This window comes from Amblyraja radiata, chromosome 28 (genome assembly GCF_010909765.2).
Source record: "Amblyraja radiata isolate CabotCenter1 chromosome 28, sAmbRad1.1.pri, whole genome shotgun sequence".
In the NCBI taxonomy this organism is placed as follows: Eukaryota; Metazoa; Chordata; class Chondrichthyes; order Rajiformes; family Rajidae; genus Amblyraja; species Amblyraja radiata.
Genome location: NC_045983.1, coordinates 35569724 through 35596650, shown reverse-complemented (window position 1 = coordinate 35596650; position 26927 = coordinate 35569724). Strand labels below are relative to the sequence as shown.

The 26927-nt window shown below is 45.5% G+C and overlaps 1 long non-coding RNA gene across 1 annotated transcript in view; it reads left to right on the top strand.

Annotated features, from left to right (window-relative positions):
• Nucleotides 1–233: 233 nt before the first annotated feature.
• The window catches only part of LOC116989115, a 39889-nt gene continuing 13195 nt past the window's right edge, over nucleotides 234–26927 (top strand). The window contains exon 1 of the long non-coding RNA XR_004416133.1: nucleotides 234–330. This is a non-coding gene — a long non-coding RNA (uncharacterized LOC116989115). The remainder of the gene's footprint in view (nucleotides 331–26927) is intronic.

Here is a 26927-nt window from a genome sequence, read left to right as displayed (position 1 = left end):
CAACCCCAATCTCCCCATAACCTCTGACACCTGTACACACTGTTAACATTATAACCCAACCACCGAGTCACCGCAAAGATCAACAAGTAGATGTTAAATCGCTCAGACTGTCTTCAGTTTCCTTTTTACTAAGAAATGCAAATAGCTTAGAATCGTCATTTCACCTCAACGACGATAGCCGTGGAAACTTTGTTATAACGAGGTAAGTGAAGACTTACCTCGAAATAGTCACATTCTCAACTGAATTTCGCCTGGAGATAAATCAAGGCCTTTGACATTGGATTACAGCGGCTGCTTCTGTCAAATACCAGTTGAATATCACAGTAAAAGGTAACCTTACAGTTTTTAATCTATACTAAAATAAACTAAACTAAGCTTGTACAGAGAAATTATTGATGCCTGGAATCTATAATAGTGAGCATTTATTCTTGATATGTACAGGAATGGGAAACAAGATTCACAACATCTACTGCTAATTACAATAAGGAGATGGTTTAACAGTTTGTTCTTACTGACCGGGAGTCAGATAAATCACGCAATGAATTACTACAGCATGTTATGTCTATCTGGTGTGAATTAGCAGCTGCAGTTCCTTGTGTATGAAGGAACTGCAGATGCTGGTTTAAACCGAAGATAGATACATATAACAGACATTTAGTGTCTATCTGCAGTCCCTTCCTGCACTGATGTTCTTTAGTTTAGTTTAGTTTAGTTGACTTCACTTTATTATTGTCACATGTCAGTGAAAAGTTTTCTTTTGTTTCATCTTATCCAGTCAGCAAGAGACTATACACGATTACACCCGCTGTGTAAATTAGCCACCCGCTGTGTACAGATACAGGATAAAGGGAATAATGTTTGGTGCAAGGCAAAGTCCAGTAAAATTTGATTAAAGATAGTCCGAGGGTCTCCTGTTAGGTAGATGGGAGGTCAGGACCACTCTCTAGCTAGTGATAGGATGGCTCAGTTGCCTGATAACAGCCGGGAAGAAACTGTCCCTGAATCTTGAAGTGTGCGTTTTCACACTTCTGTACCTTTTGCCTGATGGGAGAGGGGAGAAGGAGTGGTCCTTGAAGCTGCTGCTGGCCCTGTCGAGGCAGCGTGAGGTGTAGATGGAGTGAGACTGGTCTGTGATGATGCTGCTGGCCTTGTCCAGGCACCGTGAGGTGTACATGGAGTGAGGGTGTTGGATGCGTTAGAGGAATATCTCTTGGCCTTAAGGAGATTGAAAGGGATTTTGTGGAAGAGCTGTAATTCTATCATAGAGTCAAAGATGAATACAGTGTGGAAACAGGCCCTTCGGCCCAACGCCCAACAATGTCCCATTTACACTAGTCCCACTTGGAATAACCCTCCAAACCTGTCCCATGCATGTACTGTCCAACTGTTTCTTAGTTTAAATCTTTTTATTTGAATTTTGAATTTAACAGCAATTTGCATACATACAATGATAACAGACAGTGATAATCAGGACATAATTGTACAACAGTATGTAAACGACCCTCAAAACCCTTACCCTTACCCTTACCCACCCTCGCCACCCGGGAACAAACAACACTCACATACGTACACAACCACACAAATACGATAAAAAAAAATTTAAAAATTTAAATTTAAAAAAAAAAATTTAAAAATAAATAAATTAAAAAAAAAAAAAAGAAGAAAAAAAAAAGGAAAAAATAAAATAAATCAATAAAATTAAAAATAAATAAATAAATAAATAATTTGTGGGGAGGGAGGGGGGGGGGAGGGGTTGAGGGGATAGCAGCTGCAATAAGACAGAGCTGTGATAGAGGACACTCAGTCCTCTTCCGAGTCCAGAAACAAGTTAAGAGAGTTAACAAGTTCCAGGAAAGGGTTCCATGTATCTAGGAATGTCTTGGTAGAGCCTTTGAGAGAGAACCTAAGTTTTTCAAGCTTTAAGTTGTAGAGCACCTCCTTGATCCAGCGGGCGTGTGTCGGGGGACAGGTAAGTCTCCAGTTAAGCAAAATCAGTCTCCGGGCTAACAGGGTTGTAAAAGCCAGGACCCGCTTCAACGCAACAGATAGGTTGGTGTTGGGGGGAATACCAAAAATAGCTGACAGTGGGTTTGGAGGAATAGTCTGGCCATAGGCTCTGCTTAGCACGTCGAAAGCACTCCTCCAAAAGGTTGCTAGCTTAGGGCAAAACCAAAACATATGACTATGGTTGGCAGGGGATTGATTGCATCTAATAATAATAATAATAATAAATTTTATTTTTATAGCGCTTTTCTAAGACTCAAAGTCGCTTTACAATAGTAACAGACAATAGCAAACGGAGAAGCGGCGAACAAACAGCGCCAGCGTCCTCTCCGTGCAGGACATAAAGAAAGAATACAGACATAACAATAATAGACATTTAATCGGAATAACATATAATCGGAATATAACAAATAATAAAGACATCACAGAGACACAAATTAAAAACAGAATTCAATCCAAAAACAGAAAATCAAAAACACAGTGTGAAGAGAGAGCAGCGGCAACCAATTCGTGCCAGCGTCCACTCTCCCTTCACGGCAGCCATCTTGGACACAGACCTACAAGACTACATCTGTTGCAGGTGTCTTTAACAGCGGGGTATATTCTAGATAATCTTGCGTTTGTGTAGTGGACTTTGTGAAGGACTTTGCATTGGATTAGGCCATGACGGGCACATATGGAGGAAGAATGGATCAAATCCAAGGCAGAGTCCCATTGCTGGTCTGTTAGTTTCATATTCAGCTCGCCCTCCCACGCAGCTTTTAATGAGGTATGAGGTTTCAATATACCCGACCCTAACAAGTTGTACAAAAAAGAGATGCATTTCTTCCGGTTGGGATCTAGAGCTAGGATGGAATCGGTCAGGGTTTCAGGGGGACGATTTGGGAAATGGGGGAATATCTTCTTCACAAAATTCCTAATCTGGAAAAAACGAAAAAGGTGGGAGTTTGGGAGGCTATAGTTGTACGAAAGCTCTGCAAAAGACGAAAAAATACCATCCTTGTATAGGTTTTTGATACTACTGATGCCATTACTATGCCAGGTTTTGAATGCGGAGTCTGTACTTGAAGGATTAAAGATGTGATTTTTAAGCAGTGGGGTCAAGATGGAAGGGCCTTGTAAACCGAAGATTTTCCTAAATTGACTCCATATCTTGAGCGAGAGGGACGCAATTGGGCCTGCACCCGCAGATGTTATAGAAAGGGGGAGTTGAGAGCATAGGACAGACCGCAACGGGAGATGTGAACTCGCCTTTTCCATGTGTACCCAGGTCGGTAGGTGGTCGCAATCATCATTCATCCAGTACAGGATTTTTTGCAAGTTAGCAGCCCAGTAGTATCGCCTAAAGTCAGGAAGTGCCAAACCGCCGTCACTCTTAGGAGACTGTAGTAGCGTCTTTCGAATTCTGGCCGGTTTGCTACCCCATAAAAATTTAGATATTCTCCTTTCTAATTTATCAAAAAAAGATTTAGTGATAAATATAGGAACATGCTGGAAAAGGTACAGGAATTTGGGTAGGACGACCATCTTGACCAGATTTATCCGGGCCGCGAGGGATAACGGTAAGACTGACCAGCGGTCAAAGTCTCTTTCAGCTTTCTCAACCAGAGGCAGGAAGTTTGTGCGGAACATATCAAATATAGGTATTGTGATAAAAACGCCGAGGTAGCGAAATCCGTCCTCCGCCCATTTGAATGAGGTTAAAGAGCGAGGGAGCTGCTTAGCCAATGAGTTAATCGGTAATAATTCACTTTTTTGGTAGTTAAGTTTATAACCAGAGTACACCCCAAACCGTTCTAAAATATTCATAATCACAGGGAGAGAGCTGACTGGATTCGAGATGTACAGGAGCAGGTCATCCGCATACAATGATACTTTATGAATTGTGTCAAACCGTGTAATACCTTTAAAGCCCTTCTCTGAGCGTAACCAGACCGCCAAGGGTTCTATCGCGACAGCAAACAGAAGTGGTGATAACGGGCAACCCTGACTGGTACCACTCCGAAGGGGGAAGTGGGGCGACAGTGTGTCGTTTGTTTGTACTGAGGCCACCGGGGACGAGTATAATAGACTGACCCAATGTTTCTTAAACAATGGGATAGTCCCAGCCTCAACTACCTCCTCTGGCAGCTTGTTCCATACACCCACCACCCTCTGTGTGAAAGAGTTACCCCTCAGATTCCTATTAAATCTTTTCCCCTTCACCTTGAACCTGTGTCCTCTGGTCCTCGATTCCCCCACTCTGGGTAAAAGACTCTGTGCATCCACCCGATCTAATCTTCACATGATTTTGTACACCTCTATAAGATCTCCCCTCATCCTCCTACACTCCATGGAATAGAGACCCAGCCTGCTCAACCTCTCCCCATAGCTCACACCCTCCTGCCTTTCACATCTTTATCAGTTGTGGGGTTCTTTGTGAAGTGTAGTGAAGAACATTAAGTAAGAAGCTGCCAGTCAAGGCTTCATTAGTCTGGGATGGACACATTGTCTTATTAGTCTGGGATGCATGTGGACACCAAAGGTCACAGAGCGACGTTACTGAAGCAGAGAGCAGGATTACCCGCTGGTCCCCACTGTCCCAGCCACAAACTCACGGGACATGTTCTGAGTCCAGGAATCTGAGCGTAAGTTAACTGGGTCACTGATTGAGGGTTGGGCAGGCTAGGACTTTATTCCTTGGAGCGCAGGAGGCTGAGTGGTGATCTTATAGAGGTGTACAGGACCGTGAGGGGAATAGATAGGCTGAATGCACACAGCCATTGAGCAAAGAATGCAGACACAAGGAACTGCAGATTCTGGAAACTTGAGCTAGTGTGGTTTATGAATGCATTGTATTATTGATTATTATGTATTTATGTGTGTGTTATTGCATTTGGTGGCTTGTGAAGCTGCAGCAAGTAAGAATTTTACTGTTCCATTGCCGGTAAATGTGACACTCTCGGCACTTGCCGCCAACGTACAGGCGGAACCAGAGAGGACATTTCCCTCCAACATTAACCTTCCACCTCGTTGCCAAAGCTGTGGTTTGGGAACAGGATGGACATTGTGTAGGTACCTTGGCACATGGAGTGGAGAGGAGGGAAGGAGCTGAGGTGCGGTTTGACCAGTGTGGAATTGGAAGGTTAAATGGGATGGTTGGGCCGAATGGCCTCTCATTCTTGGTGATTGCAGATACAACCAGGGTAGAGATTGTGTACAAATTGTACTCACTGATCAGTCACCAGAATCCCCCCCCAGCCGATCCTATCCCAATGGATTACAGGTCAAGTAACTATTAACACCAGGACTGAAGGAATGGGTGGCGTTTCAGGTCGAGACCCTCCTTCAGACGAGCCTTCAACACCACCCATTCCTTCTCTCCAGAGATGCTGCCTGTCCTGCTGAGTTACTTCAGCATTTCGTGTCTATCTTGGGCAGTGGCGGACTGGGTCTAAAAATATTGTTTGTCAGGAGACAAAGGGGGCCCACTTCATCAGGGGCCCACTTAATATAGGGGGCCCACTTAATATAGGAGGCCCACTTCATCAGGGGCCCACTTGCCATCGGGCATGCTGACACCCTGGCCAGTCCGCCACTGATCTTGGGTCTAAACCAGCGTCTGCAGTTGCTTCCTACACAATGATACCAAGTTTGTCTGTTGTTGGAGAGACGAGGGACTCTTTCCCCAAAGGTCACGATGCACTGACACGAGTGTGAAACAGATCAGTAAGTGGCATGGTGGCACAACCGTAGAGCTGCTGCCTCACAGCGTCAGAGACCAGGGTTCCATCCTGACCACGGGTGCTGTCTGTACGGAGTTTGTGCGTTCTCCCTGTGACTGCGTGGGTTTTCTCCGGGTGCTCCGGTTTCCTCCCACACTCCAAAGGTGTACAGGTTTGTAGGTTAATTGGCTTTGGTTAAAAAGAATTGTAAATTGTCGCAAGTGTGTTGGATAGTGTTGGTGTACGGGGTAATCGCAGGTCAGCGTGGACTCGGTGGGCTGAAGGGTCTGTTTCCGTGCTGTATCTCTGAATCTCTGAAACAAAAGCAAGGTACTAACTGGGACAGAACAACACAGAAGGTTTTGGGAACGATCATGAGATTGATGCCACCCAGTGGAAGGTAGACAAAAATACAGGAGGAACTCAGCGGGGGAGGCAGCATCTATGGAGAGATGTAATAGGTGACGTTTTGGGTCAAGACGCTTCTTCAGACTGATGGAGAGCTGTTGATAAAAATTGTCCAACAGACAATGGAGCAGAATTAGGCCAATCGGCTCATCAAGTTAGATGCAGCTCTTAGGGCTAACAGAATCAGGGGATATGGGGAGAAAGCAGGAACGGGGTACTGGTTTTAGATGATCAGCCATGATCATATTGAATAACGGCGCTGGCTCGAAGGGCCGAATGGCCTACTTCTGCACCTTTTTCTATGTATCTATGTTTCTACTCCGCCATTCAATCATGGCTGATCTATCTTTCCCTCTCAACCCCATTCTCCTGCCTTCTCCCCATAACCTCTGACACCCGCACTAATCAAGAATCTTTCTATCTCTGCCTTAAAAATACCCACTGACTTGGCCTCCACAGCCGTCTGTGACAATGAATCCCACAGATTCACCACCCACTAGTTGAAGAGATTCCTACTCATCTCCATTCTAAAGGTACGCCCTTTAATTCTAAGGCTGTGCCCTCTGATCCTACACGCCCACTAGTGGAAACATCTTCTCCACATCCACTCTATCCAGGTCTTTCACTATCGAACAATGTGATCCCCCTCATCCTTCTAAACTCCAGTGAGTACAGGGCCTGAGTCTTCCAATGCTCCTCATACGTTAATCCACTCATCCCGGGATTGTTCTCGTAAACCTATCTGGTCCGAGAGTCTCCACTAGTGGAAACATCGTCTCCACGTGTGCTCCATGTAAGCCTTTCAATGAGATCCATCTCAAAACTAGCGATTACTGGCCCTGGTAAAGCTCCTGTGGACCCTCTCCATCGAAGGGGAACCATTCTCCAACAGTGAAGCCCAGGAATGGTCATGAATGCAACTTATGCACGTCCCCTGCTCCAGTTGTAGCTCACTGCTCCCGTGAGATCCCACACACAACTGCTAATGTTGGCTAAAACAAAATGTACTCTGCATCTGTGGGTTTGATTGGAAATTGACTGTGAGATTAACACCCCAGCGAAGTCACAGCCAACTCCCCTGCTGAAGAATCGAATGGATATACCAGAAATACCCGAGCTGGTCCACATGGCAGGAACAGTGAAAGACTGGAGAGGGTGGAGAGGGTGCACAGAAGGGGGTTCACCAGCTTGTTGCCGGGGCTTGAGTTATTGGGACAGGTTGGATAGGCTGGGAACTTGACTCCAGTGTGTAAGAGTTATATGTAAAGTGACAGAACAATGACATTCTCACTTGCTACAGATACAGGCCCAATGCAGGCAATATAGGCCCAATCAGCCATGATCATATTGAATGGCGGTGCAGGCTCGAAGGGCCGAATGGCCTACTCCTGCACCTAATTTCTATGTTTCTAAGTGGGACTAGCCCAGTCTATAAACTTGGTCAGCATGGACAAGGTGGGCCGAAAGGCCTGTATCCATGCTGTACAACTCTGTGACTCTGAATCCAAGGCAGCAATGTCGACTTAATTTAGTTTAGTTTATTATCACGTGTACCGAGGTACAGTGAAAAGCTTTTATTGCGTGCTAACCAGTCAGCGGAAAGACAATATATAATTACAATCGAGCCGTCCACAGTGTACAGATACGTAATAAAGGGAATAATGTTTAGTGCAAGATAAAGTCCAGTAACATCTGATTAAAGATAGTCCAAGGGTCACCAATGAGGTAGATAGTAGCTCAGGACTGCTCTCTAGGTGTGGTAGAGTATTCATCTTCTCCAGAGTTGTGCCTCCTATTTGAACAGACCTTCCTCGAGCAGATGCCTGAGGACATCCGCCTGCTCCTCAGGGATGACGATTTCACCGGCCCCCGACTGGCAGCCCGTGGCAGGCCAAACAGCAGGGTGGAGCCACCATCACTCGAGTAGCGGCAATGCCTCAGTGGCCGGTCCCAGCTTCCACGGATGGAGAGGCAGTGATGGCGGCCAGCAAGGACAAGTGGTGCTACTGCCACCATGCTCGCCGATGCCGACCACCCTGCACGCAGCCGGCCGTCGGTAGTGGCAACAGCGGCAGGCCAGAAGCATTGCCTCCTCTACACCTGGGACCGTCATTCGGGGGTGGCGTTTACTGGTGGACACGGGAGCGGAGGTCAGTGTTTTGCCCCCCTCGGGCACTGACACTCGTTCCGGAAAGCAGTGGCCTCCCCTGACCGCCGCTAACAGCAGCAACATCGGAACATGCGGGGTCCGCACTATCTCGCTCAACTTCAATTCCTGTCGCTTGAAGTGGATCTTTACCATCGCCGACGTTTCACATGCCGGCTTCCTCCGGCCACACTCCGGCCACACTCCCTGCGGGTCGATGTCAAAGGACAACGTCTGCTTAATTCTGAGATGTTCGACTCGATCGCCTTGCGCCACGCCGAGTTGACCGCGCCACACCTCGACTCGTTGACTTCCCCTACGGCCAGTCCCAAGCTTGGGGTGAAGCACGGCTCTCATCACCCGGTTCGGGCTCTTTAAGTTCCTGCGCATGCCTTTCGGCCTCAAGAACGCCATCCAGGCTTCCCAACGGCTCATGGACACGGCGGGCCACGGGTTGGACTTCGTGTCCGTCTACCTCAACCGACATCCTCGTCGCCAGCTGCTCTCGCCGGGAACACCACAGTTCTGCCAGAGGCTCAACCAGCGTGGCCTGGCCTGGCCATCAACCCTGCCAAGTGTCAGTTTGGCTTCACTTCCATCAACTTCCTCAACCACCACATCAACCAGCACCTTGGTCCCGCTCCCGACCAAGGTTGAGGCCATTCGCCGATTTCCCAAACCCTCTACAGTGAAGGGACTCCAAGAGTTTGTCGACATGGTAAACATCTCTCCCAGCTTCGTGCCAGCTATCGCCGGGATCGTGCATCCACTGTGCGAGGCAAGCCGAGAGAGCTCGTTTAGGACGATGCGGTCACGACTGCGTTCGACAACGCCAAAGAGGCGCTGGCAAAGGCAACGATGCTGGTTCATCCACGGGCCGACGCATCTGGCACAGCCGTGGGTGGAGTGCTGGAACAACTGATCAATGGTAGCTGGCAGCCCCTCGCCTTTTTCAGTCGTCACCTGAAACCCCCCCAACCAGAAGTACAGCGCTTTCGACTGGGAGCTCCTTGCGCTCTACCTGGGCTCTACATGTGTTCCCTCCGTCCTGACGCCGGAGTTTCCATCATCCCGATGCAAGGGCTTCGGACATCGGACCGTCGGCAGCGGCGATCTGCGGAGGGTTCAACAGCCCCAACCACGGGTGAACAAAGGAGGAAGACTAAAAATGCCGGAGAAACTCAGCAGGCGAGGCAGCATCTAGGGAGAGAAGGAATAAGCGACGTTTTGGGTCAAAACCCTTCTTCAGTCACCAAGAAGGGTCTCGCCCCGAAACATCGCCTATACCTTCTCTCCATAGATGCTGCCTCACCTGCTGAGTTTCTCCAGCATTCGATTTTTCCAGCATCTGCAGTTCCTTCTTAAACAAAGGAGGAAGAAGATTGAACTTTATTACCTTCCATCACAGTGAGGAATGTGGATTCCACTATGGTGGACGTTTCTCATGTGCTGTGTGTGTTGTTGCTTTTCACTTAGTATGGCTGTATGGTGACTCCAATGTCTCCGCTGACTGGTTAGCACGCAACAAAAGCTTTTCACTGTACCTCGGCACACGTGACAATAAACTAAACTGAGGTGCTGGAATCTTTAGCAAAACACAAAATGCTGGAGGAACAGAGACGTGCCATGGTGCAGCTGGCAGAGCTGCTGCTTCCCAGTGTCAAAGACCTCAAGTCCTGCCTGTGTGGAGTTTGCACGTTCTTCCTGTGGTCGTAGAGGTTTCCTCCAGGTGCTCCGGTTTCCTCCCTCACCCCCAAAAAAATGTGTGGGTTAGTAGGTTAATTGCCCTCTTTATATTCTGGGGCGGCACGGTGGCGCAGCGGTAGAGCTGCTGCCTTACAGTGCTTACAGTGCCAGAGACCCGGGTTCGATCCTGACTATAGGTGCTGTCTGTACAGAGTTTGTACGTTCTTCCCGTGATCTGCGTGGGTTTTCTCTGAGATCTTCGGTTTCTTCCCACACTCCAAAGAAGTGCAGGTTTGAAGGTTAATAGGCTTGGTATAAATGTAAATTGTCCCTAGTCATTTATTATAATATATACTCTCTGTCTCCGGGGCAACGGGCAGCGGGCGGGCAGGATGAGCCATTAAGGCTATGGCGACCGCCTCCTGCATACGATCAGTTGGCTCACCCTCCAGGTACTCCACATCCAGATTTTCCAGGCTGTTTTGCTTGCGGAGACCACTTGCCGAACTCTTCCCGACTGGGCAAAGATTTTCCAGTTTCGCTATCGCTGTCGCTTCATCAGGGAAAGAGATCTACTTCTAGCCGGGTTTAGGAGCCGTTGCTGTGGACGGAGAGACAGGGACGTGAGCGGCCATTGAGAGCGGCCAGGGTGCTGGTGAGCCCCCACATCTGCCCGGTGTGCGGGCTGAGTTTCGAGGGGCTGAGCTTTGGTGGATGACCCATGTCGGGGCACAACAAGGAGAAGCGTTATGTGTGCGACGTGTGTGGCAAGGCCTGCTGGTGCCCGAGCAAGCTGGAGATCCACCGGCGGGTTCACACGGGCGAGAAGCCCTATGGTTGCTCCACCTGTGGCAAAAGATGTACCCGGTTGTCGGGGCTGCGGGAGCACCAGCGGGTGCACAGTAGTGAGCTGCCCTTCACCTGCTCCGACTGCGGCAAAGGCTTCAAGTCGTCCACGCACCTGAAGGTGCACAGGTGCCTGCACACCGGGGAGCGGCCCTACACCAGCAGCGACTGCGGCAAGAGCTTCACCCAGTCCCAAAACCTGCTGTTGCACCAGCACACCCACAGCGGGGAGCGCTCCTACACTTGCAGTGACTGCGGCAAGGGCTTCACACGCTCCAGCAACCTGCTGGAGCACCAGCGCACTCACACCGGCGAGCGTCCCTACACCTGCGCCCAGTGCGGCAAGGGTTTCAACAGCTCCAGCAGCCTGCTGGTACACCAGCGCACCCACACCGGCGACCGCCCCTACAACCGGCACGGCCTGAGGACTACGAGTGCCGCGGTCTCCGGGGAGGAGGCAGCCGCTCCAGACTTTTCCAAGCCGCTAAGGAATGTTTCACCCGACGCCGATGTTCCATCTTCACGGCAAGAGGGCCCTGAAAATCATCGGACTGGCTGCACGGCCACAAATGTCGTTGTTCTATCTGGGACACATGACAATTGTCAAGTCTTCTAATGTTTTTGCAGATTCCCCGCTTGAAAGGGATTTGATTTATCTACCCCGAAATGATGAACTGGGTTCACTCAGACCAAACACTTCTTTTCCACCTTTTTTATTTTCTCCTCCTTTTATTTTGGCAGATGAGTTTTTAGCAGTTTTAGTCTTTACCAGTTTTGGTCTTTATCAGGTGAAAAACCTTTAGACACAAAGGCAAAAAATATACACATTACTGTAACCAAATATAAATAACAGAAAATTACATGTATCTAACATTCCAACTCATAGCAGCCATTTTGTTTTTTAAAATAATTTTCACATTTCATTAAATGAAAAATACAAATAATGCCCACTATTGTTACCAATTTTTTAGCTTAATATCATATGAATCTTTACTGTTTTTTAACACATTTTATCATATTTTTTAAAATGCAATTATTTAAACTAACACCACACATAGCAGATAAGCATTAGAAATTAGCTCACATTAGCCCTTAACCCCACAATGAAGCAGGATGCACTTTACATAGACAACAAACACTATCATCACCCTGTCATCTTGGTTAACAAACCCCACCAATATTTCAAACTTTCTCAATCAACACGTTAGCCAGACAAGTTTCTCAGATATTAAAGGGTTAAACAGAGTCTCTGGGGCTGCAGTCTTCGGCTCAGTTCATTTAGAGTTCAGTCCTTACCGGCTACCAATCGAGTCTGTAGAAAATCAGTCCTGCTTGCCTTTTCTGGATATCGCGACAGTCTTTTCGGACAGTCCTTTTGATTTACTGTTCAAGTTTTGCTGCCCGCAAGTCTCTTCTATCTTCTTCACTGGCTTCTGGTGCTGTGTGCCCTTTTGACACCCGGGCAGAACTCGGCAGGCTGGGGTTCTGCCCACTTTAATCACTGTCTCGTGATTTCAATGTAGCATTTCTCTGCACCTGTTCTTTCATTTCAGTTTGACTTGACAACAATACAACACTCTGGACTCCTGGATGGAATTTAAGAAGCAGTAGTAGTAATTGTGGCGGTGTCCACTAGGTGGAGCACACCTCCGTCAACTCCAAGTGGTATTTGGATCAGGGGATATTTTTAAGGCAGAGATAGATTCTTGATTAGAACGGGTGTCAAGGGTTATGGGGAGGGCAGGAAAATGGGATTAGGAGGCAGAGATCAGCCATGATTGAATGGTGTAGACTCGATGGGCCTAATGACCTAATTCTGCTCCTATAACTTGTGAATTTGTGAACCACTGGCCACGTAGGTAAGACCTTGGTGGTGCACAAAAAAAGCTGGAGAAACTCAGCGGGTGCAGCAGCATCTATGGAGCGAAGGAAATAGGCAATGTTTCGGGCCGAAACCTTTCTTCAGACTGATCCAAGGTAAGACCTTGGTCAGATAGAAAATGGAAGCACATTACAAGGTTTAAGAGGAGGGAATTGGGGAGGGCCTTTGAGGAATATAAAGAAAGGAGGTAAAAAACTCAAGGGGGCTACGAAATGGCTATGGCGAGTCGGATTAAGGAAAATCCTGAAGTTTTTATACCTACATCAGAAACAAGAGGCTAACTAGAGAGAAGGCAGGACCGCTCAAGTACATAGAAGGGGATTTGTGTTTGGATTCTGCGGATGGAGGTGAGGTACTTTGTATCTGTTTTCATGAAGGAGGACATGGAGGTGAGTGATATCCGTGTGGAGAACACTGAGGTACAAGGGGTTGTTCCACAACAGATCACCACACCATTTAAAAAAATGGGACCACTACCTCAGATTTTGATTAAAATTGCTGTAAGGGATTATCTCACATGTCAAAGTCACTGGTGTGAATAAAAATGTCCTCTGCCTTATAGTTTTCGCGTTATGGGGGGATGAAAATGAGGGAAATGTTATATACGTGCATGATACATCGTAGAATGATGAAATAAAACATAGAAAAGACCACTGTCAATTTGATCTTTTATTTTAGACGCCTTTGAGAATACATACTACATGAAGCACATTTTACAAAATACTCTTTTTTATGGTAACATATTCACGTAGAGTTTTGTCATATGAGAGCTTCCTTACAATGTAATTTTCTAGAGACACCCCCACCCCAGAACTCCTTGTCTGCAACAATCTTTCATCGCAAGAGAGTCGACAGTGTTTAACTGTCGTACATGCCCACATTGGAATAATGATATTCTTACTTGCGGCAGCTAAACATGCCCATTGATGCAGAAACACACACATCAATTATATGGTAGGTAGACAAAAATGCTGGACAAACTCAGTGGGTGAGGCAGCATCTATGGAGCGAAGGAAATAGGCGATGTTTCAAGACAAGACCCTTCTTCAGTTTCTCCACCATTTTTATCTACCTTAGATTTTCCAGCATCTGCATTTCCTTCTTAAACACATCAGTTATATGATAACTTCCCAGTTGTTATCAGGCAACTGAATCATCCTACCACAACCAGAGAGCAGTGCTGAACTACTATCTACCTCATTGGTGACCCTTGGACTATCCTTGATCGGACTTTGCTGGCTTTACCTTGCACTAAACGTTATAGGGTTGGACAAAATGGTGGCGCCTCACGGCAGCGGCATCTGCAGTCCGTCTGTCTTTTTTTTCTTTTTGTTCTGTTAGGTGTATGTTTTGGTTTTAGTTTTATATTATTTTTAGCTGTGTATATGTGGGGGGTGGGTGGGGGAAACTTTTTTATCTCTTCCCTGAACTGGAGACGCAACCTTTTCCCTGTCTAGTCTCCGTTGTCGTTGGGGCCTACCATCGTGGAGTCGATGGCCTCCAACCGGAATCGACCTGGGGCTCCAGTCGCAGAGCCTGTGGACTCACCATCTTCGGTGGCCGACTTCGGAGCTTCGGAGGCTCCAGCCGCAGGCCCTGTGGACGGTAACATCGGGAGCTCGCGGGTCCCTGGTGGGAGACCACTTTTCGGAGCTCTTGCAACGGCAAACTTCGCCCGCCCGCAACGAGGGGTTTAAATCGACCCAGAGCAGGGCCTTACATCGCCCTGCGCGGCTTAAATGGCCGCAAGACTTACCATCGCCTGCCGGGGGCTCTAACATCAAGAGCCTCGATCAGCTCGATGCAGCATTTTGACTGCTTGACTGCGGGAGAAGTATAAAGAACAGAGAACAGGGAAGAGATAAGACTTTTGCCTTCCATCACAGTGAGGAGGTGTTTGGAGATTCACTGTGATGGATGTTTGTGTGGAATTGTGCAAATTGTGTGTTTTGGTTTTTTTGTTGTTGTGACTGCAGGAACGTAATTTTGTTTGAACCTATGTTTAAATGACAATAAACGGCATTCTGATTCTGATTATTCCCTTATCATGTATCTGTACACTATAAATGTCTTTCCGCTGACTGGTTAGCACGCAACAGAAGCTTTTCATTGTTCCTCGGCACGTGACAATTAAGTATTCATTCATTCATTCATGTTGCCAGGGCTCGTGGGCTTGAGCTGGAGCAGGAGGGTGAGGGGTGATCTACAAAATCATGGGGGGAATAGCGGTGAGCGGGGAAAGATTTGGAACATGAGGGGTAACTGTTTTACACAAAGGGTGGTGGGTTAATGGAATGAGCTGCCGGAGGAGGGAGTTGAGGCTAGGACTATCATAACATTTAAGAAATTTGGACAGGTACATGGATCGGACAGGTTTAGAGCGCTATGGGCCAAGAACGGGTAGGTGGGACTAGTGTAGATGGAGATTGTTGGTCGGCAGGGGCACTTTGGGCCGAAGGGCCTGTTTCTGTGCTGTATGACTCTATGACTATGTAGTAAAGAAGGCATTTGGTGTGCTCACCTACATTGGTCGGGGCCTTGAGTATAAGAGTCAGGATTTTATTATGCAGCTTTAGAGGACTTTGGTTGAGGCAGCATTTGGAGTTTTGTGTATGGTCCCTTCCAGGTCATCCTCACCACTCTGACCGCTGCCAAGGTCGAGGGTCGTGCTGCATGGGTTCATCTGCACCACTGCAAATTGATTGGGGAGCCCAATCAAAAGGGGAGAGAAGAGTAATTTTATTTTCAACTCAGAGTTTTTTAGTTTTTACATTTCTGCTTTGCTTGGGAGTTGTATCATTATAAGTTTAGTTGTATCATTATAAGTTTAGTTGTATCATTATAAGTTTAGTTTTGAATCTTAATAAGTTTAGTTTTTGAATCCTTATTTTGCTACATGGTTAAGAATATGCGACTGATTACTGGACTGACTGACTGAAGGACGTTTACATTGAGTGAATAGTTGTTTAAGCTAATTAAGTAAGAAATTAGCTTTTTGTGAGCCTTAGCTTATTCCAGATAAATTAAAATGAGGCGATTCATCCTGCTATGCATCCTGATGTTACAATAGATGGAGGGAAATTAAGGAAAAATTTGACGATGTGTCCTGGGACAATTAAGCAGAATCTTTCACCTCTGCAAAGGAGATGTGGTACAGTGCAATGGCCCGGATGCCTTTGGAATCTGGAATGTCACCAAGATTGACTATTGCAATGGGATACTGCGTCAGCCCGATCGGCAGGTAGACTTAGATAACCGACACCTGTGGGAATTACCCTGTTGGTTTCGGGGTTGCAAGTTTGACTTTTTCTGCAGACGGAATCCCTTGGAAGAAAACTCGGCAAAGGGACATTTGTATGATGGACTATGCTATCGAGAAGCATCAGAGGTATACCTTTGGTTACAGAAGAAAGGACATGAGCAAAAGAGACAGTAAAAATGGGCATTGGAAGCAAGAGACTATCATGTTTGGACAAGCCCATAATGAATTATTTGGTAAAGGACAAACTGTATGTTACCCTGCTATGAAATCAGTCAATAGCCTATTTGCAGTGTCTCCAGAAGGGGAGAGGACTGAACGGTTAGTAATATGTCAAGGTGAGAAGCCATTTCCGGTGGAAACTGTCACCATCCCTTATGATGAGACCTTAGCCCCACCGGCTAACTGTTTGCCACTACCTCGTGACAATGAGCATTCTTACCCGGGTTGTGAGGATACACAATGTACAATTTTGGTCGCTTAATTATAGGAAGGATGTCAACAAAATAGAGAGTACAGAGGAGATTTACTAGAATGTTGCCTGGGTTTCAGCAACTAAGTTACAGAGAAAGGTTGAACAATTTAGGTCTTTATTCTTTGGAGCGCAGAAGGTTAAGGGGGGACTTGACAGAGGTCTTTAAAATGATGAGAGGGATAGACAGAGTTGACGTGGATAAGCTTTTCCCATTGAGAGTAGGGAAAATTCAAACAAGAGGGCATGATTTGGGAATTAAGGGACAGAAGTTTAGGGGTAACATGAGGGGGACTCAGAGAGTGGTAGCTGTGTGGAATGAGCTTCCAGTGGAAGTGGTGGAGGCAGGTTCGATTTTATCATTTAAAGATAAATTGGATAGGTATATGGATGGGAAAGGAATGGAGGCTTATGGTCGTAGGTAGATGGGACTAGGGGAGAATAAGTGTTCGGCACGGACTAGAAGGGCTGATATGGCCTGTTTCCGTGCTGTTATTGTTATATGGTTATATGGTTATATAATTGGATCATTAGTATGGCCATATGAGCAGCAATAGTGGTTTTGTGTTTGTTCGTGGGAATTGCTATTGTTAGATTATTAGTGCTAGACTAATGACAGCCTTGGGTAATGTGGAAACTGGTGAGAAGATATTATTGCAACATCTAGAAGAAGAAGAAATTCAAATGTTGAAGGATGAGGATGTTGAAAGGATGGTAAATGCGCAGGTTGAAAAAGAATTGTTAGAAGATAAATGTATTAGAATGAATAAATTGGAGATAGACTAGTGGTATGAAGCCTAGAATAGTTGAGCACCCTAAGGGCTAGGGTATGAAGCACGGCAGAGAAGCAGGGAACAGCATTGGTGTCAACAAGCCAACCTGCCGACCTACGTGGTCCGGGTTTTGGGGGCTATAAAGCATCTGAGGTTAGGTATAAACTTGGATGACTAATAAGCCAATGCTGATTAATTTCTGTTGTGTTATTATCCTATTAGTGGTCATAATATGACCAGAAGAGGGAATGAGGAAATATATAATAAAATTACTCAAATGATAAGTTCTTAAGGAACTTGTATTAAGTTGCAAGAGAAAAGCTTGGAGTTGGGACTTTCAGAAATACATGCCTCCACAAAGAAATAAAGAACAAAGAACACACACAGGAGAACAGATGGCTTATCAAAACATGGAAATGTTGATCTGATGGGCACCATCCTTCTTCCTTTGTGACACATCTTCCGAGCTCGGGTGTATCATTAAGGCGATTTATGGTTGTCTATGTTGGATTGTAGGCACCAAGGGTAGATACTAGTCTGTGAGATGGTTTGTGCTGATTAAATGTATTTATGTTGAGATAAGAGATAAGGCATAGGTGATGGTTGTGTGACCTTTGCAAAAGGATTTCTTATGGTTACCAGAAACTGAGAAAGTAACTCTGTTTTGATAATCTTTCATTTGTTGTGAGGAATGCTTTTAGTGAAGAGGCCTTACATTCTTTTCCTCCAGAGATACAAGGGGGAGATTGTAATACAAAATGAAATTAGACCCGAGCTTGGGAAGAAGCAATCAAGTGTGACAGTTAATGGCCTTTATGTGGCTGGAGTTGGGAATTGTGTGATTAGCAATAACTTAAGTCTTTACCACTTTGTAAGAATGAATGAATGAATGAATCTCTTTATTGTCATTGCACATGGTACAACGAAATTTAAAAGTCAATCCCACGGTGCGATTCACAAGAGCAATTTTAAATATATAAGAAAAGGTAAAAATATATACATTAAAAAAAATTACAGATAAATAACAATAGCAGCTGAGGTAGAACCATTCAGTTGAATGTGAGTGTTATTTCTTATTTTGCATTGTTAAGTTCACGTATGGCTATGGGGTAGAAGCTGTCTCTGAGTCTGTTTGTGCGAGTTTTGAAAGACCTGTACCGTCTGCCAGAGGGCAGCAGGTGGAACAGGTTGTGTCCAGGGTGGGAAGGGTCCTTCAGGATGTTGGCTGCCCTGCCAAGGCAGCAAGAGCTGAAGATGTCCTTCAGAGAAGGCAATGGGCAGCCAGTGATTTTTTGTGCGGTGTTGATGACCCTTTGAAGGGCTCTCCTGTCTGCTGCAGAGCAGCTGGCATACCATGTGGTTATACAGTACGCCAGCACACTCTCGATGGAGCAGCGGTAGAAGGACACCAGCAGCTTCTCTCCAGGTTGTTTTTCCTGAGGATCCTCAGAAAGTAGAGTCGCTGCTGGACCTTCTTGACTGCTGTGGTGGTGTTTGTAGTCCAGGAGAGATCCTCCGTAATTTGTGTGCCCAGGAATCTGAAGTCTGAGACCCTTTCCACACAGTCCCCATTGATGAATAGGGGTTTGGGGGCTGCACTGTTCTTACGGAAGTCTATGATAATTTCCTTTGTCTTTGTGGTGTTTAGGGTGAGGTTTTTGTCTGAACACCACGCTGCCAGTCTTTGGACTTCCTCCCTGTAGGCTGTCTCATCTCCTCCTGAGATACGTCCAACCACAGTCGTGTCGTCCGCAAACTTGATGATGGTGTTGGTGGAGTGGGTGGGGGCACAATCGTGGGTGTAGAGGGCATAGAGGAGGGGGCTCAACACACAGCCCTGTGGGGAGCTGGTTCTGAGTGTGATGGGGGTGGAGAGGTGATGGCCCAGTCTGACGGTCTGGGGGCGGTTAGACAGAAAGTCCTTGATCCAGAGGCAGATGGGTTGGGAGAGTCCTAAATCCATGAGTTTGGTGACCAGTCTGCTGGGGATGATGGTATTGAAGGCGGAGCTAAAGTCAATGAAAAGCATCCTCACATAGATCCCCTGGTGTTCGAGGTGGGTCAGTGCAGTGTGAAGAGCAGTGGCGATGGCATCCTCAGTGGACCTATTTGCTCTGTAGGCAAACTGGTGTGGATCGAAGCTGGGCGGGAGGCTGGCTTTCATGTGCTGCTGGACCAGCCTCTCGAAACACTTCATGATGACTGGTGTGAGAGCGACCGGTCGGTAGTCGTTAAGGCCGCTGATAACAGGCTATTTTGGTAGTGGGATGATTGTGGCAGACTTCAGGCACGGTGGGATGATGGATTTGGACGGGGACAGGTTGAAGATTTTCGTGAAGACCTCGGAGAGCTGGTCTGCACATTCCTTCAGAACCCTTCCTGTCACGCCATCCGGGCCGGCAGCCTTCCTCGGGTTCACTGCCCTGAGCACCCGCCTCACTTCATGCTCCTGCACACTGAGGGTGTAGTTGTTGTTGTTAGGGGCTGGTGGGAGAATGGTGACGAGCTCTTCTGGTTCTGCCTCGAAGCGAGCAAAGAAGCAGTCCAGCTCCTGTTCAGCTCAAGAATGTGGCAAAACTCATCTTTAATCTTTATAATCCATAAGTAACTGTATTTTAGCTATGTGGTTGTAAGGAAATTAATTGTGAAGTGTATTGTGTTTAATTACAATTGTAAGTATTAGACTTTGTTTAAATCTGAGGTTTTAGAAATAACTTTCTTTTCCAAAAGTGAAAATATGTTTTGTATGTATGTGTTGTGTGATTGCTATATTATGTGTATATTCTGAAAAGTATTCTGTGAGAATTAGTTTTATATCTGTGGTTTTACTTTATTGAAATAAAATGATTTTGAGCAAAGAGGTTGAAGAAACCACAGAGGGGAAGAAGGTTGTAAAGGGGCTGGAAAAGGGGTAATCATGTGACTATACGTGTTGTTAATCAATGGAAAGGATTTAGTTGATTGGTTAATGCAAATAAGTTAAATGTATGGTAAACCATAATGATTGGTTAATAGTTTGCCACTCCTTTTGTACCATCCTTGTCTTTTACCTATATAATGTGTTCGACCTGCTCCAGAGTTTCTAACTCTGTGTTGGAAGGTTTAAAGAATTATCCAGTGCTGTCAGAATAAAGAATTGATTTTAGCAGCAATGGTTTGAATCAAGTTTTCTTGAATTAGACTGGCAAAAAGAGCTCATTTTAACATGGTTCTGGTCAGCCCATTGCAGGAAAGATGTGGAGGTTTTGGAGATGGTGCAGAGGAGGTTTATTAGAATGACTCCTTCTGAAAAAGGGTTCTGACCCCAAACATCACCCATCCTTTTACTCCAGAAATGCTGCTGCCTGTCCCGCTGAGTTAGGGGTAAGCAGAATAAGGAATAAGCCATTTAGAACGGAGATGAGGAAACACTTTTTCACACAGAGAGTTGTGAGTCTGTGGAATTCTCTGCCTCAAAGGGCGGTGGAGGCCGCTTCACATAGATACAAATGGGAAAATGAAATAGGTCATCCTATCACGAAAGATATGTGGGACAAAAGTTTACAACAAATACATCAATGTTCATTAAATGCCAGACATACTTTAATACAATTCAAGGTCTTACATAGACTACACTTCTCTAAAATAAAACTAAATAGAATCTTCCCACAAATCTCTCCTATTTGTGATAAATGTCTACATTTAGAGGCTAATTTAACACATACGTTTGCAAACTGTATAAAACTTAAACATTTCTGGACTGATATTTTTGAAATAACTTCAGAAGTTATTAATACAAAACTGGACCCAGACACAAAATTAATAATACTTGGAATATCAGAACAAAGCTTAACACTCACAACAAACCAAAGAAACTTCCTCAATTACAGTATAATAACCGGAAAAAAATTAATATTAAAATTTTGGAAAGGCCCTACAACCCCCACAATTAAAATGTGGATTACGGAAATGTCGGAGACTCTATACTTAGAAAGAATTAGACTTGTCTTAATGGACAAACAAGATCTTTTCCATAAAATTTGGGCTCCATTCATTAACTATCTGAAGGGATAGATTGGCACAGCACGAGGACCCAGCTGAAACTTGAACTCAGGAATAGATGAAAAGCTATACTTTATAACCTACGAACCTATCTCCATTGATGTATTACAGGTAACCCATTCCACCTCCCTTGTTTTTCTGTTGTGTTTTTTTTTGCTTTCTTTTTTATTTGTAACTTTCCACCCACTCTTTTTCCATCTTTCTATAAAAAATAAAAACACTAGAAGCAGAAGTAATTGATAATGGAAAATTTTAATAATGTATGACTGATGTATATGAATAGTTTTTTTTACTATAATATGTAACTACATTTTATAATATGTCTACTTCTAATAAATAAATAAATAAATAAATAAAATAAAAAAAGAATAAAGAATTGATTTTAGCAGCAATGGTTTGAATCAAGTTTTCTTGAATTAGACTGGCAAAAAGAACTCATTTTAACATGGTTCTGGTCAGCCCATTGCAGGAAAGATGTGGAGGTTTTGGAGATGGTGCAGAGGAGGTTTATTAGAATGACTCCTTCTGAAAAAGGGTTCTGACCCCAAACATCACCCATCCTTTTACTCCAGAAATGCTGCTGCCTGTCCCGCTGAGTTAGGGGTAAGCAGAATAAGGAATAAGCCATTTAGAACGGAGATGAGGAAACACTTTTTCACACAGAGAGTTGTGAGTCTGTGGAATTCTCTGCCTCAAAGGGCGGTGGAGGCCGCTTCACTGGATGCTTTCAAGAGAGAGTTAGATAGAGCTCTTAAAGATAGCGGAGTCAGGGATATGGGGAGAAGGCAGGCATGGGGTACCGATTGTGGATGATCAGCCATTATCACATTGAATGGCGGTACTGGCTTGAAGGGCCGAATGGACTACTCCTGCACCTATTGTCTATTGTAGACAAAAGTGCTGGAGAAACTCAGCGGGTGCAACAGCATCTATGGAGCGAAGGAAATAGGCAACGTTTCGGGCCGAAATCCTTCTTCAGACTATTGTCTATTGTCTATTGTTACAGTACTCCAGCATTTTGTTTCTATCTTTGGTATAAACCAGCATCTGCAGTTCCTTCCTGCACATTTATTCGAATGATCGCATGCTGGCTCCTGATGCTTAGAATGTAACAAGTTCTAACCTCAAATGCATAAAGTACACAGGCTGGTAAAACATGAAATGGTGGAACTACTCGCCTAATGACAGAGGGGATACAATTACGTGGAATAAAAGAGATAAATATTCCTACCGCTGGGTTGTAAGCTACCCCCTCGTTGTAGAACCCTCTACACTGGGTCATGATCATCTACAACAGATCTGGAGTTGATGGATCACCGCCTCTGGACCTGCTGCCCAGTGAGGAGTTTCTCTAGTGGTGATTTTGTGGAATTCATGGCCACAAAAGGCCGTCAATGGGTATGTTGATGCGGCAGGTGAATGGGGTTGAGACGGACAGGTAGATCAGCCATGATTGAATGGTACAGAAGATGATGGGCCAAATGGCTTAATTGTGCTCCTATCACATAAGCTTTAATTGTGAGGCTGTGCCCTCTGCTCCTAGACTCACCCACTAGTGGAAACATCCTCTCCACATCCACTATGTCCAGATACAGGAGCAAGTTGGGAATGCTGCTGTTGGAGTAGAGGTTTAAGAGAGGGGCGATTGTAATGTGGGACCAGCACACAAAGAGTCGCCTGGCCTGGACATCTATGAGCACGTGCTGAAGGCTCTTCTCTCCCCCCAGAGCTATTTGCCTTCACCACCAGCCACACATCCTGTTGCAAAAGCCACAAGGTATCTGGAAGCTTCTCTCCCCAACCCCCACCCCAGAACTCCTTGTCTGCAACAATCTTTAATCGCAAGAGAATCGAGTGTTTAACTGTCGTGCGTACCCACAGCGGAACAATGACATTCTTACTTGTGGCCTCTAAACAGGTCCATTAATGCAGAAACACACACATCAGTTATATGTTTAAGAAAGAACTGCAGATGCTGGAAAAATCGAAGGTAGACAAAAATGCTGGAGAAACTCAGCGGGTGAGGCAGCATCTATGGTGCGAAGGAATAGGTGACGTTTTGGGTCGAAACCCTTCGACATCAGTCTGAAGAAGGGTCTCGACCCGAAACGTCGCCTATTCCTTCGCTCCATAGACGCTGCCTCACCCGCTGAGTTACTCCAGCATTTTTGTCTACCTCAGATCAGTTATATGATAACTTCCCAGCTATTATCAGGCAACTAACCATCCTACCACAACCAGAGAGCAGTGCTGAACTACGATCTACCTCATTGGTGACCCCTTGGACTTTCCTTGATCGGTCTTTGCTGGCTTTACCTTGCATTTATTCCCTGATCATGTATCTGTACACTGCAATTGGCTCGATTGTAATCATCCATTGTCTTTCCGCTGACTGGATAGCACGCAACAAAAGCTTTTCACTGTACCTCGGTACACGTGACAATAAACTAGATTAAACTGAGTAATAATCTACAATACAATAAATGAATCATTATAATACCAGGTAACCATAACAACGCAAAACTGAAGCCTGTGATTCAACCAAAGACAGTCCACAGAAGATCATAGTTGCTGAGGTTAGTGTTGTGTGGTATTGCAGCTGAGCAAAGGGGACTACAGAGGCATGAGGGAAGAGCTGGCCAAAGTTGACTGGAAAGAGACCCTAGCAGATATGATGGTGGAACAGCAATGGCAAGAGTTTCTGGGAATAATTCGGAAGATGCAGGATCTTTCTTCCAAAGAGGATGAAAAATTCTCGGGGGAGAATGAGGCGACCGTGGCTGACAAGGGAAGTAAAAGGCAGCTTGAAGGTACAAGAGAAGGTATATAATATTGCAAAGATTAGTGGTAAGCTAGAGGACTGGCTAGCTTAAAAAACCCAGCAGAAGACAACAACAAAGGCAACAAGGGGAAGAGATGAAATATGAAGGTAAGCTAGCCAATAATATAAAGGAAGATAGCAAGTGTTTCTTCAGATATGTAAAGAGTAAAAGATGGGCAAGAGAGGAGATTGGACTGCTGGGGAAATAATGCTGGAGAGGTAGTAATGGGGAATTAAGAAATGGCAGATGAAGTGAATACACTTTTGCATCAGTCTTCACAATAGAAGACACCAGCAGCATGCCTGAAGCTCAAGACAGACAGGAAGTGGAAGTTAGTGGAGTAGCTATTACTAGGGAGAGGGATTTGGGAAGCTGAATGTGTGAAGGTGGATAAGTTGGACTAGATGGGCTACACCCCAGGGTTCTGAAAGATGTTGGTCAGTATAGGAACGTTGAGCTGAACGGCCTGTTTCCATGCTGTATGACTTTGACTGTGACTCTGTGACTGTGTCTCTGTGTCTCTGTGACTCTGTGGCTGTGACTGTGTATCTGTGTCTCTGTGGCTGTGACTGTGTATCTGTGTCTCTGTGACTCTGTGTCTCTGTGACTCTGTGTCTCTGTGTCTCTGTGTCTCTGTGACTCTGTGACTCTGTGTCTCTGGGACTCTGTGTCTCTGTGACTCTGTGTCTCTGTGACTGTGACTGTGTATCTGCGACTCTGTGTCTCTGTGACTGTGTCTCTGTGACTCTGTGACTCTGTGTCTCTGTGACTCTGTGACTGTGTCTCTGTGACTCGGTGACTGTGACTCTGTGTCTCTGTGACTCAGTGACTGTGATTCTGTGACTCTGTGTCTCTGTGTCTCTGTGACTCTGTGACTCTGTGTCTCTGTGTCTCTGTGTCTCTGTGTCTCTGTGACTCTGTGTCTCTGTGTCTCTGTGACTATGACTAGGACACTATGAGGTAGCTTTAGAGATTGAGGTGACATTAGTGGTGATCTTTCAAGAATAACTAGAGTCAGGAATGGTTCCAGACGATTGTAAAATTGCAAATGTTACTCCACTATTGAAGAAGGGAGTGAAGCAGCATAGTGGGAACTATAGGCCGGTTAGCCTGACCACAGTGGTGAATAAGGTTTTAGAGGTGGGAGATTGCAATCTTCACGTGGTCCACCCTGTTTCGACGAATGCAATCAACCTGGCGTGCACAATCAAATAAGATCAAATAGAAAAAGTTGTCCTACAACTTTAGGCTGTGCACGCCATACACAAGAAGAAGAAGAAGAAGGTAAGATTTTAAAGTCCATTATAAAGGATGAGGTTATGTACTTAGAAGCTCGTGATAAAATAGGCCAAAGTCAGCATGATCTTGTCTGACGAATCTGCTGGAATTATTTGAAGAAATAAATAGCAGGACAGATAAAGGAGAGTCAGTGGATATTTACCTAGATTTTCAGAAAGCCTTTGATAAGGTGCCACACGTGAAGCTGCTTAGGAAGATGAGAGCCCACAGTATCAAAGGGCAGATACTAGCATGGATAGCAGGTTGGCTGGATGGCAGAAGGCAATGAGTGGCAATAAAGGGGGCTTTTTCTAGTTGGCTGCCAGTGACTAGCGGATTTCCGCAAGGATCAGTGCTGGAGCTGCTACTCTTCATGTTGTATATTAATGATTTGGATGAGGGGATTGAAGGCTTTATGGCAAGGTTGGTGGATGATACGTTTAGGTGGAGGGGCAGGTAGTGTAGAGAAAGAAGGGACTCTGCAGAAGGACTTGGACAGGTTGGGAGAGTGGGCAGAGAAGTGGCAGATGGAATATAATGTAGCAAAGTGTGGAGTCATGCAATTTGGTAGTTGGAATAAAGGCGTAGACTATTTTCTAAATGTGGAGAGAATCCAGAAATCGGAGGTGCAAAGGGACTTAGGAGTGCTGGTGCAGGATTCCCAAAAGGTTAATCTGCAAGTCAGATCGGTATTAAGGAAAGAAACGCAATGCTAACATTTATTTCAAGAGAAATAGAATACAAAAACAGGGATGTGATGCTGAGGGTACACAAAAATGCTGGAGAAACTCAGCGGGTGCAGCAGCATCTATGCAGCGAAGGAAATAGGTGATGTTTCGGGCCGAAACCCTTCTTCAGACTGATGCTGAGGCTCGATAAGGCCAGGTCAGACAGTATATGGAGTATTGTGAGCAATTGTGGGCCCCAGATCTGAGGAAGGATGTGCTGGCTCCTGCAAGGGTACAGACGAGGTTTACAAGAATGATCCCGGGGATAATTGGGTTAAGGTATGATGAGCCTTTGACCAGACTCAGAAATAGGAGCTGCTAAGGGATTTGGTGCAGGATTCCCAAAAGGTTGGTTTGCAGGTTGAATTGGTAGTAAGCAAGTCAAATGTAATTCTAGCATTCCTTTCAAGCAGATATAAAAACAGGGATGTAATGCTGAGGTTTTATATGGCACTGGCCAGACTACATTTGTGAGCATTGTGAGCAGTTTTGAGCCCCATATCTGAGGAAGGATGTGCGGTTCTGGGGAGGGTCCAGAGGAGGTTTATGAGAATGATCCCAGGAATGAGCGGGTTAACATATGATGAGCGTTTGACGGCACTGGGCCTGTACTCGCTGGAGTTTAGAAGGTTGAGGGGGGACCTCATTGAAACTTACCGAATAGTGAAAAGCCTGGAAAGAGTGGATGTGGAGAGGATGTTTCCACTAGTGGGAGAGTCTAGGACCAGAGGGCACGGCCTCAGAATTAAAGGGCAGACGCTCAGAAAGGAGATGAGGAGGAATTTTGTGGAACTTATTGCTACAGACGGCTGTGGAGGCCAAGTCATTCAGTATTTGTAAAGTGGAAAATGACAGGTTCTTGATTTGTAAGGGTGTAA